Source organism: Lasioglossum baleicum, chromosome 11 (assembly GCF_051020765.1).
Source record: "Lasioglossum baleicum chromosome 11, iyLasBale1, whole genome shotgun sequence".
NCBI lineage: Eukaryota > Metazoa > Arthropoda > Insecta > Hymenoptera > Halictidae > Lasioglossum > Lasioglossum baleicum.
In genome coordinates, this window is record NC_134939.1 from 6,774,174 (window position 1) to 6,790,485 (window position 16,312).

At 36.4% G+C, this 16,312-nt stretch overlaps 1 protein-coding gene across 9 annotated transcripts in view; it reads left to right on the forward strand.

Moving 5' to 3' along the window:
• Positions 1-16,312, forward strand: part of LOC143213439 (cyclic nucleotide-gated channel alpha-3) — a 299,614-nt gene that overhangs the window by 40,824 nt on the left and 242,478 nt on the right. For all 9 annotated transcript variants that reach the window (XM_076433300.1, XM_076433299.1, XM_076433297.1 and 6 more), the window contains exon 2: positions 14,581-15,293. The gene's annotated coding sequence lies outside the window, so the exon portion shown is untranslated. The remainder of the gene's footprint in view (positions 1-14,580; positions 15,294-16,312) is intronic.

Here is a 16,312-nt window from a genome sequence, read left to right on the forward strand (position 1 = left end):
AGGATCCTAATCTCCCCAACCCCGTTCTCCACTCCACAAGAGCTTGGTGGGGAGGGGAGTCGTTCGCTGCTCGCGAGTCGCAAGTTGCTCAGGCCTAACTTAAGGATAGGCATGGGATCAAGTTCAATATACAGTCACGTACATAATATTGATCATTAGACTGCGGATCTTTATGCAAAATAAAAAATGTTTGCATTGATTGCAAGATACAGGAGCCAAATAAAAATTGTATTCTTCCTTTAATTATCCTATTAAGCTAAAACTAATACCTTGGTGTCCTTAAATATTTTTAACACGTCCACTGCTTTAAATGGTCCTATTTTCGCCATAATTGCATAAAATCCGCAGTCTACTGATCACACACACTTTAAATCGGAGTACAGTAAATTCTCTATAGATGCGAACGCATCGGGGGGATTTCTTCGCATCTTTCGATCGTGGTCCTACTTTTTGGAGCTTCAATGCTTCAAAGGTCGAGCCGAACGTAGAGAAGGGCAGCGCGTGTAAAGCGAGACCACGCGCGGGCCTTTGAACTGTGCCGGCGACTGCGACTCTCCGCGTCTCTTTCTTTTCTATACGCTGTCCTTCCTTGCGCGCGAAACTTTCATCGTCAATTAAACCACTAAATTCTGTTTAAATTATATCGTGTTTGGTATCATTTTAATCAGAAAAATGCCAGAAATAAGGTAGTGAAAGTCCCATAACAGAATCATGGAAAATGAAGAAGTTTGACTGTTGGTGTAACGTTATGATGACTCACGGGCGTTTGAACTGTGCCGATGACTGCGACTCTCCGCGTCGCGTTAGTAGTGGTTCACACCGATATACCGAGCCGAGATCAGTGTATTAAGTTGGAGGGGATATTTTTTCGCATCTATCGTGAAAAGATTTTCGCGTCTATAGAGAATTTACTGTAACTATTTATGAATGGACCAATCGACTTCAATTTCTCTGTAAGGCTAGAAGGATTAGCTTAGTGAATGACGTCTAATAAATATGTTGAAAAAATGCATTTGATCCGAATCTGAAAAACAATATTAAAAATTGATTTTTACAAATTTTTTAGCTGGTCCAATAACGAAAATTGAACAAATGTATTTTGTAAACTCGTATAAATTATATACATTCTGAATATTTCATTGAAATTGGTTAATTGGTTTACGAATTAGAAACGATCAAAAGTGGTAGAAATGGCAGTTGTAGGCCGAAATTCATGAAAAATTGAAATTTTTCAGCTATGTCACTTCAGAAAAATCGTTGAAGTTTACGAAAGCAAGGGATCAAGGCGGTAGACTCGTTTCCAGGATTGCAAGGGTGCGGGATTCGCCTTCTCATGTCTCGATAATACAAACACGGGGTTTTTCAATAGTTAAAAACGCTAGATAAAAGATCGATCTAGTGCGCTATCTCCCTCAAAAGTCCTATTTCTTCGTTTGTGAGCCGTAATTTGTATTATTCGGAAGCATACAACTGCGCATGTAGCTACTACTACTCAAATAATGCAAATTACGCCTCGTAAACGAAAAAATAGGACTTTTGATGCAGATAGCGCTCAAGATCGATCTTTTATCTAGCGTTTCTGTATTATCGAGAAATGAGAAGGCGAATCCCGCACCCTTGCAATCCTGGAAAAAGGAATCTGCCCCCTTAAAGTGAAACTCCGAAAGACCTAATCCCCAGTGACTTCTCAAAAACGTGAACACCTAGCTCACCAAAAGTAAGGAGACGAATGGATAAGAGCGTACAGGTCAAGTGTGCCAGGCAAACTGATTCCAGTTGGCTGCTCGGTCTTGACTAACCGTTCGACGATCAGTTCTGATGGGAAGTCGGCTTTCCGCTCCCTATTGTAGATATCCCGCGAAGAAATTCCGTATCAGCTAGGATTTACCAGCTTGGAGCGATCAGACCCGTCGCATCCCTATTCCGAAATTCTCCGAACTCATCAGAAGGAGAATCCCATCCGGCTCGGTAAGAAGCGGAAACTTCTCCTCGTCCTTCGTCGAACTTCATCTTGGGACTGCGTCGCGAGCGTCTCTCCAGGTAGCATGACTCAGATTTACCGAGGGAAAGAAGATCGAGGCAACGCGTTACAATATGGGGTGCGAGAACCGACAGTATGGCAGGAAGGGGCCAGGAGGACTTATGCGAGAATAAATCGAACGGCTGGAATAAAGTTGTCTCAGCCGAGGCTTAGTTCCCGAGAGAAATCGATCCGCGAAATCTGGTGCGTACGCACGCACCGTAGATTACATAGTTAACACGGTATCGCGGGCTTAATCCCTCGACCGACCTATAAGATATTTTATTTCAGAGAAATTCCATGAACATTCTGTTAGCTCCTCTTAAACCATTGTTGACTGTAACACCATACAGAGTTGGGCTAGAATCTTATTTAAATAAAAATTTCGAATAAAGTGGGTTCTTTTCCAAATGGGTTTCAAACCCACTTCATTCGAAAGTTTTATTTGAATAAAATTTTTGCCCAACTCTGAGCACCAAGTACAGAAGAGTAATAACTAGACTGGATCTTGATATAAAATATTTTTATTTTGCATTGGTTGCGGGAAGCAGAAGTTACATAAAAATTGATTTCATCCCTTAACGACTTTCTTACATTGAAAGCATCATTCTTGAATTTTATTAATCTTCTCCCGTTTTATACATATCGATAAGTATAGTCACTAGACTGTCGAACTTCATCCGTGCATAACGTACAGAAAATTCCAAGGAATTTTCAAGCGTGCTGCTCAATAATATTTAATACTTTGTTTTATGCAGGAGTTACCTTAATTTTTTTTAAATGGAAGCATCCTTTTTTAAACACCTACAATGATGCCCGAGAAGCAGACCTGAGTCAAAGAAGCGTAATACGTCAGGAAGTTACGTCAGGAATTCATCAGGTTTTTTCTGTCCGTGATCTTGAATGACCTTGAGAAATTATAGTCACTGAATTCGTAAAGAAAGGGACTATCATTGCAGATGTTCAAAAAAGGGTGGTTCCATTTAAAAAAATGAAGGTAACCTTGATATCTCTAAAAATTGACGAAAAACAAACATTTTTTGGTGTCGTATGAGCTCCATTTCACCATTCAACACATTTGACGTATCTTTAAAAACAATTAAGATATTGTATTTGAGGTGGCAACGTAATGGTTACTCACCCTGTATACATATAGTTAGTTAGGAATAAAACTATTGGCACGCCTGGCTTTTATTTATACAGACGCATATGACTGAAAGAAAAATTGCAATATTAGGATAATTTTTAAACTAGTGTTGTTAAAATGAGCTCCGAGTCCTGAGCTTTGAAGGCTCGAGTCGCGACTTCAGTCGTAAACGCTGGAGCCTTTCAGGTTTGAACCTTGAGCTGTGAGAACTGGAGTCCTCAACGCTTGAGCTTGAAACTCAAAGACTCGAGTCTTCTGTATTGCCTGGATGTGTTTGAATATTCCGACGTAATATAATATGTATACCATAACCATACCAAATATCATAACATAACAGCTGAGAGCTGAGCGTTGAAGCTTTGAGTCTTAAAGCTTTGAAAGCTTAAGTTTTATATAATTGTAGCCTTAGAAACTTAGTCTTTAAGACTGAGCTCTGGAGCTTCGAAGACTCGAACTTTATACAACACTATTTTAAACCGTATTAACCATAACTAGTGGATCTATAAATATATTTCTTAATTAATATATAAAATAGCTGTGTCCCAATACTTTTGTTCCTAATGATGATTTCTACGATTGTTCGCCAAAATTCGTGTTCCACTCTCCCGCCGGGGCATAGCAGAGATTTATCAATTACTCTCGGAGTCAATCAGATTCCATCGGAGCCGGCGCGTATTGAATAGCAAACAATAGATTAGGACAAAGATATCGAGAGAATAGATCGTCATATTGTTCGCAGCACTCAGTACGCAGGCATGGTCTGGTTCCAGGATATACCCGGAGCCCAATGGGACTATATGCCCGAGCAAGTGTCGCAATGGCAGTGCTATAGACGTCGCGTCGCGCGTCGTCGCGACGCCCGCACACACAGGCGCCTTCGACGACGCCTCGAGAGATGTCGCCTTGTAACACCCTCCTCGGAATACCAGACAATATTGGCCGAATTATTCACCGGACCTCCACCGGAAACGATCCTATTGCGTTGACAAGCACCGCCGACATCTCCGGCCCCCCGTGTAAATGGCGTTATGGATATTATCCTCTGATTTTACGCGAGCTCTTTTGTCCCGCGCGCTTATCGATTCAACGATTCAATGACTCTCGATCGCGAATTTCTAGAGCTCGCATCGCCAACATGTTCTCTAAACGGTCCCGATCTGTTTCAGAGATACAGAGCTCGTTTCATACTGGAATTACCGAGCCCGTCAAAATGGCGTGCTTCACAGTTTTTATTTTACGGCTACTATCGGGATTATACCGGCCGATTCACGAGAAACAGAACACCTAAATATCGGGTTGGCAACAAAGTAATTCCGGTATTTTAAGGTGAAATAAAAACCGAATTTCTGTATTCAAGCGATGAACTTTAATCAATAAAATATTTTCCTATTTATTAGTTTTGGCTAAAGATCATCGAACAAAAGGAAAAATATCTTATTCATTGAAGTTCATTGCTTGAATCGAAAAATTGGCCTCTATTTCATCTTAAGGTACCGAAATTACTTTCTTGCCAACCCAATATCTCCGTTAAGTTTCAATTAAAAATATATGGCGCCATTTATGAAAATCATTCGTGACCTTCAGAAGACCTTGAAGACAACTATAGCCAGAATTGTTCATATATTTGCCTCTTTGAACGGTACAACCTTCTTCAAAACAAAGACGCAATGATATAAACAATTTTCTGACTATTGTTGTCTTCAAGGTCTTCTAAAGGTCACCAATAATTTTTGAAATGGCATCATATATTTTTCAATTCATTGTGTAGTAGCTGATATCAAGACGAGTTCAACGATGAATTTTATAATTCAGTATTTTATTTTACTCTCCCACGATATGTTTTTGTTACAGATATATTGCAATTTGCAAGTGCAATTTTTATAGAAATTATTTGATTTTCTTACACGTAAAAAAAAATGGTAGTTTCACAATATTTAAGTAAATTATGGATAGACAATTTTATATGTATAACGAAATGGTCAATTCTTGTACACATATGTATATATATATATATATATGTACAAAAATTCTACCAGCTTTTGGACATTCACGTAGTTATTTTATAGACGCGTTTTCAAGAGTGTCTTCATTCTTCGCTTGTCCCCAATAACTTCCCCGAGGGTGCAACATTTCAAGTATCATGTAACTTGACTGAAAACCTAGCTGCTCCGGGACATTTCATTTGTGTCAAATGTCGTGTTCTGTCGCGAAGCCGGAACCGAGAAACCAACCAAAATCGAATACGGATGTGTGTTTCAAGTTAGGAAAAAACGTCTCGCTGATAGTGCCGGAAGACGTATTGTTCTAGGATGCAATCGTTCAGCAGTGTAACTTCGGAAAAAGTTTGTGGCGGAACCGGAATCGCGACTTCGGGAACTATGTACTAGACTCCTATCGATCTGAGTCAAGTGGTACAACGTCGCACAAGTGCGACTTACGCTTCGGTACAATATTCCTCAGTTACGATTAGAGAATTCGTGGAAAATAAAAATGTGTGTCTGCTGTAGATAGTAAATACAGAGTGGGTGTGAAAAGTATTCGTACACCTTTTAGAAACTAATAACACTCTTATAATTGTACCAAAGGACTTTAGTTTTTATAAGCAATTAGAAGCATTTGTTTACGAAATGATATGCAAAAAAGAATTTCCAAAAATTAAATAAAAGAGGCATTTTAAAAAATTTTTTTATTTGGGCCCTTAATGAAAATTTAAATATATGTTTGTAGATCTATGTTAATTTTATCGAAATTGGTTGACGCAGGAAAAAACAACACGCATCGAAAGATGTAGGATCCTGTGGTTTTTAAGCAGAAATTGATCAAAAGTCGTGTAAAACTATGATTTTCACCATTTTTAACCGCTTGTAGCTCGTATGTATGTTAATCGATTTCGATGAAATTTTTAGCATATATTTTAAATTTTCATTGAGTGATAAATTGAAATAAAACAATTTTTTCTCTTTTTTACTTTTGCATAAAACCTTGTAAATTATAATTTTTGGAGAATCTATTTTGCATATCGTTTCGTAAACCAACGCTTCTAATTGATTATAAAAAATCAGGTCGTTTGGTACAATTATGAAAAAGTTATTAGTTTTTAAAAGGTGTACGAATACAGTGTAATTTAAGACAATAAAAATATGACTTCATAAAACTTTATATCGGGATTATTATTAAAGAAAGAAATACTTTTTTTAATGTAGAAAATATTTACTTGGATAAAGATCCGGAATTTACTTGTCACAGTTATCGAATAGTAGTCGTGAAAAACTGAGGTGTTCGTCATCTTCAAGTTAGAAACAATTGTCGAACTTGAAATGATTTTAATGCTAAATGTTTTAGATAATGATGTCTTATGATTCACAATGGACAAAATTATGAAAGACCGCGACCTCGACAGACAGATACAAAAATCACATTCTCAAAATGTCTTTGAAGATAATTAGGTAGCTTGTTCCGGGTGGATCGACCTTGTATAAACATTGAATAGTGCGACGTTGTTCTTGTATAATTTCGCTATCTCTTCTAATGACGGTTAGTGTGATCAAGTATGTGCGTACATCGTTACATGTATACGTATAGGTTTACCAAGCGTACTTGTGGTTTATGGGGGAACTAAGGGGAATTAGTGGTAAATGGACCGTTCGTTGGAGGTCTTCGCCAATTAAGCAGCCAAATGTATTGCGTTAATATTCAGTATCATTCAGCCGGTATCGTAATGACAGAACGGTTTCGGGAAAGTTTCGTCACGATGTCGGAGAATGACTGACCATGCTAACCATGCTGATCATGATCGATGCTAATCGTGTAAACTAAAATTGCCACAGTTTCGAACTTTCTATGAATGCGGCATGGAAATTTGAAATCGATAAAACGATAACTTAATTCGACGAAATTCAGAGACCTGGATCACTGTCTTATAATCTACGGATGTTAAAATGACGAATTAAGCAGTGGGGAACTGTCTACTAGATAAGCAAATCGAGAAGTCCACATGTCGCTAAATTAACTCAAGAGATTATCCTAAACTTGTGCCCGGAAGTTCTCTCAGATGCGGTTTACTCACCATGTCATGCTCTAACAGATTGTTGTTTACTTCGTTCCTTGAAATGCATCTTAACTGGGAAACATTTCACTGTAATGGCGGAGTGGATGGAAGTGAGAGAACGCACTTTGACGCCGATCAAATAAAGATAGATCTCCGATAAAACAATCGTGGTAATTGAAAATTGCAATCGTGGTGTTTCCTGGTGTCACATGTTTTAACAAAATGTTATTATTTATATTCTGTCGAAAATACATCGCGAAAAATCATTTCAGAACCTCGATAATAATAAAATCAAGTTTAAAATCAAGTTCGAGTTTATTATAGTGAATTGTTTATTATGATTCCGTGTTGTAGGTCAGAACTTGGCAATTTCTAATACAAAATTTAGCGTCGCTGTACAAATATCAAACAATCAATGTTTGGACATGCAAAGGCAAGAGAATCAATATGATCATGAATCAAGTTAGATTCTGTTCAGGTATTCAGGACACATCCAGCAGAATTACTGTTTCGCATAAATTAATTGTAGACAGCACACAGAGCTGCGTATATGTATTATTTAAAGCTGCATAATAGCTCATTACACACAGAACTTGCAACTTTCAAATCAAAATACATACACGAGTAACAGTAACGATACACAATACCATGATTGCAGATCGATTTCGACGGGAAACAGAAATGTAAAATTATGGTGCTGTATCGATTATGCATAATTAGTTTGTAAACAATAGCTTAGAATGGATACCTTTTTCACTCGAAATACATTTTGAAAGAGTGAAATTAATTTTCAGACTTAATATGGTCCTTATAGTAGCATCATTGTTCAATGAAAAATAATGATTGAAGTAGAAAAACATAGAAATAATAGTTTGTATGAGAAAAAGAAATATCTTCTCACTATTATTTATGCATTTATGACAAGAAGAAATGATACTTTAATAATAACTCTAAATTACTTAGAAATTATCAAAACAATTTAAGAGAGAAATCAATTTCCATTTGGTTATTGTGCATGAAAGTTATCACTAGCGACTGCGGATGTTTATGCATTTGTAGTAGAATTGAGTAGATGAAATTCAAAATTGTTGGAAAATTAAAAAAATTGAACATGTCAATATATGATTTTTCCTCTGTTCAAATAATTAAGGAAAGAAATAACGTTCTATTTAGTTTCTTTTTCTTGCAATCGATGCAGACAATTTTTATTTTGCATAATGATCCGCAGTCTAGTTATCACTAACGTTGTAAAATAGAAATGAAGCAAGGGAAGCAGGTTAAATAATCTCCTCTTAACTATCTTCTACATATCGTTTAGGAAATTCACTCGACATGGAGGGCTCAAAAATGAATTCAATTCTCGATTTCAGATTGAAATTCTACACTAAACTAGATCCCAAAAGTAATTCCCACTTGAGGGATATCATGCCATTCAATACGTCCGCTAGAATCGAATAATTAACGAGCATCCCTCGATGTGTTCCGTCGAAATAATCATCGTCGACAATTTTCCCATCACGCCGTGATTATCATTATACAGAGAAATTCCAAACTATTTAGCCATTCATATTAGACCGGACATTTCATTACAACGAGATCAAGATTGCTCGAGATAATTAAAAATATCCGGGGTTGATTAAAGTAAATACTCCGTGGAACTACTTAATTTGCATTAAAGATCCAGGAATTTCGAATGAGAGGTAAATACGTGCACCAGGAATTATATTCGCGAGGGGCAGATATTGTTTTACATTGTTATTGAGTAATTAGCAAAAATATTATTCTCCACTGTAGCAATTATTTATGGTAATCTTCGATGACACTCCTTAAAGCGTGTCCATTAATTATTCTTGATCTCAATTATCGGATAAAAGGATGATAATATTTAAGACACACATAGCGCAATGCTTAACAATTGGATGTAATCTATGTAATTAATCTAATAAAATAGCGAGGTCTTCTAATTATCTTTTCTCGTCGACAAAATGGTGCGTTGAGTAGTTTTGTTTCTATAAAAAATATACTCTGGATAGTACTTTTACCATATTTTAGATCCATAAATATATTCTGGTACTTTTTTATGTTTTAGATCCATAAATAATTGATTGAAAAAGGCATTTGCCTTATGCTTATCACGTAAAGGGAATCCATTTTCCATCGATTTTGGTTTTCCACTGCTGTCCACATGTATTATACATTATATGCTTCGATTTGAAAGTTTCATTCACGCGGTTTGCTTCTGGAAAGACAAATCCCTAGTGGACACGTTTCTGAGAGGAATTTCTTTGACAGTTTATTTCCCGATAACCGTCGTTTCCGCTGTCGATTTCTCCGATTTTACACGCGTCTACATACACTCGGAGTCGGAAGCAAATAATGCGGCGAAAATGGCGTCTTTCATGGGAAAGAGAGCACCTTGTTAGATCTGTGAGAGCAGGCGATTTGCGGGAATTTTTATAAACAAAACTATTAGACATGTCGATTTATTTGTATGTATTTTCAGAGTACATTGTAATTTTTACAAGTGAAACCATTGATATAATTGTACGTAAAGATGAATGAAATTTGAATGAAATAGATGCATATAAATATGGCTATTATTTAAGGTAGAACAAGAAGAAACGTTTTTAAAAAAATATGATAGGAAAATAGCAACGTTCGGTAGAGAAACATTTTGGTGAAACAAGATTTGATTGTTCAGTTTTAGATCTCGCTTTTTCCAAATATTGCCGCTAGTTTAGGCGATAAAGGAGCATCTACTGAATGCGCATGTGAAGGTTTCGATAAATTGGACGATCGGTTTTTGAGGTACCATGTCAGCCAATTACGGAAACGTCATTCCGTGAAAAACGCGTTTTTTTACGTACTATTACAAAGCAAATGAAGTTCGCTCCATTTCCAGACCTGTCAGACTATTGGGGAAATATAAAGTGTAAAAAATGCCAAGATAAAATCGATTTTTAAACTCTAATTTAGCAGCAAAATTATATGATACATACAAGCCTTAAGAAAGATAAGAAAATTTCTAGAAAGGTCCAAAATATTTCTGGTTTCTAGAATTGAACATAGATATTGTTAAATTGTGCAGATTGTAGAGAAATGTTTCAAACTCCATTTATTTAATCGTCACTTCAAAGTTGAAATCAAATTGTATTTTAAATAGAAAATGAAGAGCAAATAAAATATATATTTTGATAATCTAAAGTAATATTAAATAATATTTTAATTTTGCGTTATAAATAGTAATTGGAAAATATGTTAATATGTTAAAAAAGTATGTTAATATCTTTCATTATTGAATAAATATGAAATTTAAAATATTTTCTGAATACAATACTATTTTAGATACTACTTTCCAAAGATATTGAATAAAATATTTTATTCTCAAAAGTGTACGATCTAAAATCAGATAGACTATTCATTATTTATTTGATGCAATATTTTATCTACCTCCGGGGCCACGTATAATAAAAGCAGAATTATAGCTGTTTGAAGCACATCCTTAGCATCTGAAAGGATTGGAAGCACTTAATCGTGGTCCAGGAGTAACTTCAAAGTATAACAAAGAGTTGACACCTGATTGTCGGTGTTACTGGTATATTTGGTCCCCTTTGTCTCTCGAATAATTCAATACATCGCTAAAGCCTTCGCTCGTATCTCGATGTCGAGACACCGTAGAGCTGTCAAAGTGTCCTTTTTACAGGCAGGAAGGGAATAATTGGTAGAAATAATACGTCAAGCCAACTGAACGCGACAACTCTACATATACCCTTATGCTCAGTTTGTCAATCTACTGCTTTCGTGTGTGATACTCGATTCCGGCGTTAGTGGCTTCGCCAGCTGTGTCAATGATTTCGCGCAAGAATATTATTTTTAAGAGCAAAAATAACCTAGATTAAGAAACATAAGAGGAGCGAGTAAATGTTTTCTTAAAATAACATATTTCCGATTCGGAAATTCACTACTTACACTAAGAGTTTCGTTTTCTAAATAATATTATGCAAGTCATGACTACTGAGTTGCAATTTAAATAATTTTTAATTGAAAAAAACTCTATAACTTTGCAACTCATGGTTACCTCGTTCTAATTTAACAAATTTTTAATTGATCAAAACTCCAACTCTTTAACTATGCAACCCATTACTACCCAGTTGCAATTTAACAAATTTTTAAGCGATAGAGATTGTAACTCTATAACTATGCAACTTATGACTGCCTCGTCGCAATTTAACAAACTTGTAATCTATAAAAACTCTTGCTCCGTAACTATACAACTTATGACTACGTAATTGCAATTTGACGAACTTTTAATTGATAAGAACTCCAACTCCGTAACTGTGCAACTTGCAATTTGAAAAATTTCTAATTGATAAAAATCCAACTCCGTTACTATGCAACTTATGACTAGTTGGAATTTAACCAATTTTTTAACCGACTTCGAAAAAGGTGGAGGTTACTCAATTCGATCTGTATGTGCCTTTTTTCGCTTTTGTTCTATGTATTTTCATCAATTACGAAGAGATGGGTGGACCAATCAGAACGAAACCTTTTGCATCTTGTAGAGTATGTTCCCGGGGTGATCCCGTGAAAACAAATTTTGCATGTTTTCATTCTTTGCGGTTTTTACTGCAAATAACCAATAAGACCGAAAAACATACGGTGTTCTACAAATTCTGCTCGTTCCACTAAAAAGTATGAAATAATTTCCATTTAATTTATGTGAATACATACGAACTTAAATACAATACAATCGTTTCGGAGGAGGCGCAAAATTGAAAATTTTCGACACTGGAAATTACGAAAATCCTTAAAATCTTCTACATGCTTTCACATATTAATGTATCTTCTCTTCCCACCTACCGATTTCCAAGTCCACCATATTCCAATGAAATCATAATCAGCAACATGTGTTATTTGGAAAATTTTCAATTTTGGGCTGCCTCCGAAATGATTCTATTGTATTCAAGTTCGTGTGTATTCACATAAATTAAATGGAAATTATTTCGTACTTTTTAGAGCGTCTTTCCGAAGTCGGTTTAATTTTTTTGATTGATCAGAATTGTCTATAACTCTTCTAGTTATTAACTAGTTTTTATAATTCTACTCAGGGCTTTCTATAACTACACAAGGTACGACTAAATTAGTTGCAAATTAACCAGATTTTTATTGATAAAAACTCTAGTAAGTTGCTGCGCGCCGTTGGATTTAAATCTTGGTTTTCAATCAGGTTTTAAGAAATTTCTGTGTCTATTCCTTTCAATTGCAATACGGAAGCTTCAGGAAAAAATTGTATGATCAACGACGCGATCAATCATTTCGAAGGAATTTAATTTTTTGCGCTATGATGAGTTACTCTCGCGTGATGCATCAAACATTCCGTGGTTATTTTGTATATCTACGAGATACATTGTTCCGTGCAGTATAAATGGACGACTTTTCTGCGCGAGATATATTTCTTTTCCTAGATTAATGCAGTATACTCCGGTATACTCCGTTTTCCTCCAAATTATGAAATATCGGTAGATTCCAAGCATTCGTTTCGTTCATTTATTCCGTCGGAGGTTTTCCAATGGTTAATATTCATTTTTGCAGCTATACATTCTGTGTAATGCTGGTAATTTACTTTTAGCCGCAGATTATAAAACTTTGTTGTTTATAGTCTCCTTAAATCTTCCAAATAACTGCGTTTCCAACCCCCATTGTATTCCTCCGTATTAGATCATTTGTGTCCCATAGTTCTAATGGTTTCAAAGTCGTGAAACTGGAATGAATTCGTGACTATGGTTTTCGATATTCGTTCTACACTTTCGTTGGAAATGTTAAAGCACATAAAATTATAATTGAAATTTTTAATCTGAAAGTTCCACTCTACCGGGTTACACAAACTTACCTAAAATGGTGAAACTTTAAAATAGTTTGATGAAGACATTTTATTATCAAGCAGAATGTAAACGTGGGGAAAATTTCCAGCTTAATTATAGTACACTATAATATGTCTCTAAAAATTATCTCTATAAAACTTCCCCATTACCACTTCAGGTATTTCATTAACAGACATGCGAGCAAAGTTAGAATTTTCTGGTATCATACAGGAAACAGCATTGAGCGACATGCATATTATGTGTTTAAATCAGAGTTGGGTAAAAATTTTATTTAAATAAAAATTTCGAATAAAGTGGGCTTTTTTCAAGTGCGACTTAAACCCACTCTATTCGAAATTTTTATTTAAATAAAATTTTTGCCCAACTCTGGTTTGAATCAGATTTTATTTTTTAATAATGTGAACAAGTTGTTTGAAATATCGAGGTGAAACTTAATAGATAAATTTAGTTCAAATACTGTAAAATTTGTCTACTTTTTTTACTTACTTTTATAGGGCAATATCAAAAAGTAACTCTGTCAGGATCAGGAGTTACGAAGAGAAAAGCCAACCGTCAAAAAATGTATTCATAATTCGTAAAAATGTATAACATACACAAAACTTAAAAATTGTGATCTTCACATTCTTCGAATTAACTTGTGTAACATCTCACCAAATATTAAGCGGTTAGGTCCAATTTTAAAAGTTATCTGTTTTCAAAGTGTGCACGAATACTTTTTCTGCTTACTGTGTATATGTATTTTGGATTGTATTATTTCAAAATCGTGTAAAAAATAGATGTACGAGACGATTTGAACTTTTTTTTGGAAGCTAGAGCAATTAGTTTACTACAGGATGTGAAAAGAAATTTTTTCCAAAATTGCAATTGGTCGGAATTGTAGAGAAAATACTAAAAGTTGCATTTTACACCTTTTTTATGTGGGCCTACATTGAAACTTTAAAAAATACGTTTTGTAGATCTGTGTTAAACATATTCTGAAAATTTCGTCAAAATCGGTCGACGTTGCAATGAGCTACAAGCGTTTAAAACTGTAAAAATGGCAGATTTTCACGATTTTCGGACTCTAACTGCAATAAATCTAAGGATTCTTATATCTTTCAATGTCTGTCGTTTTTTCCCGCATCAACTGATTTCGATGAAACTTTCACAGTGCATATAATTTGCACAGACCTATAAAATGTATTTTCAAAATTTTCAATATAAGCCCACATAAAAAAGTTATAAAATGCAACTTCCAGTATTTTTTCTACAACTCCGATCAATTGGAATTTTTGAAAAAATTTCTTTTCGCATCCTGTAGTAAACAAATTGCTCTAGCTTCCCAAAAAAGTTCGAATCGTATAGTGCAATATTAAAAAAGTTATCGTCTCTATTTAGAGCGTCCGAATAATAATGCAAATCACTGTGTATCTACCAAGAAAAAACTGAATAGCTCTGATCGATCAACGAAAGGCTAGCCTTAATTTGCCTGTTCTTGTTCCAGGTGCAGGGTGGGCCATTAGATAGAGCGGAAGTTGTGGCTGATGAACGGCGGGGCGAAGGACAAGGAGCAAGATCGGCGTCTCACGCGGAGTAAGTGAGCACATGTGACGAGCGTCGTGACCCGAGACACTTGTTGCACGTCGGTTATCCCTTAAAAAGTCCGCCACGAGGCGTGCTTCTGTCAGGACCAAGGGATTAGTCAACGTCCTTAAACAGGAGAAAGAGAAGAAAATGAAAAGAAAGAAAGGGAGTGACGCGCGCGTGCCTTGAATCTCGTTCGGGTTTGCCAGTGTTCATCCGCGTGCTGTCAGCCATGCCGCTCGTGAGCATGCTCATCGTGTTTCGCGTACTTTTCTCGTTGACGCGATACGAATTCGCTGGTTGCTTCGATGAACACCTGTGACGGTTGCCATGCCGATCGTTGACGAATCTGCGCGCGGGTGCTACCGCGAGTTAGCTACCTGTTAGCTAGCTACTCGACGACCCAGCTCCGTCGAGTGTTCCGCGCTAAAGTTCCTTCCAATTATCGCGCGCGTTATTCAGGGGAATCGTTAACCGTAACCGGACGAACAGAGGACATGAGCGTGATGATCGTGTGTTCAAGCCGGTGACACCGGTCGCCGTTGTGCGTGAGTGCGTGCGCGTGGGTGGCTATCGCGTCGCTGGTTCTCCTAGGTGGCGGACTGCCATCGGCACGACGGATATTCGACCGTGGTGAGTTCTCATCTATTGTTACACGGAAATGTGCAGGTGGGATCTCCTAAGTACGTATTATACAGGGTGAGTCACCTAACGTTGCCACCTCAAATATCTTTGTTGTTTTTAAAGCCCAAGTATGAAGCCTACACAAATAAGAAAGGGGCTTCGAGACCGCGAATTTTTAATGGTTAATGCAAAATAATAATTGTCTGTGTCTGTTATATGGACTAGGAGCTACTTAGAAAGTTTATACGTGCATGGGTAATTATAGTTACTGAATTCCTAATGAAAGGGACTATCTTTGCAGGTGTTTAAAAAGGGTGCTTTCATTTTTAAAAAATGAAGGTGACCTTGATTTCTCCTTGATTTCTGAAATGTCCTTCAGACATCTTTAAAAACAACAAAGATATTGGAGGTGGCAGCGTTAGGTGACTCACCCTGTATATTAGGTGTGCAAATAAGTTCCTTCTCCTTTATTTCCAAATTCAAGATTTTATTACATTTTAATAGATAAAATGTAATAAAATCTTGTTCGATGACTGCAAATCTGTCTGCCAATTCTTCTTGCGTCTGGATCAGATTTTCGTTGAGCAATTCCTCTGACTAGCCGTCATCGAACTTTCTCGGTGCACCTGAACGATCGTCGTCTTCCAAATTAAAATTTCCGGCTTTAAATCTTTGGTACCACTTTTTGCATGTTCTGTAAGATACAGCGTTCTCTCCGAGTGCCGACACAAACCATTTCAGTAGCTTAAACAGCTGATTTCCTAAGCTGGAATGCAAAGAGTAAGCAGTGACGCAAATGATGCTTCTCGCACGCCATATTGCTTCAAATTTTTGCATAGGACTAGAAACTCTTAGAACGCTCATCACGACTCTTCTTAAAACTAAAAGAACGCTCTTTCATATGGCACCAAAATCGGGAAGTAATTCGAATTCAGTCGTAAGTTGTTATCGTGGAAAAAATGGGGAATGAACTTGTTTGCACATCTAATACGTACGATACGTAATTATCGAATTAATACGGGACACTG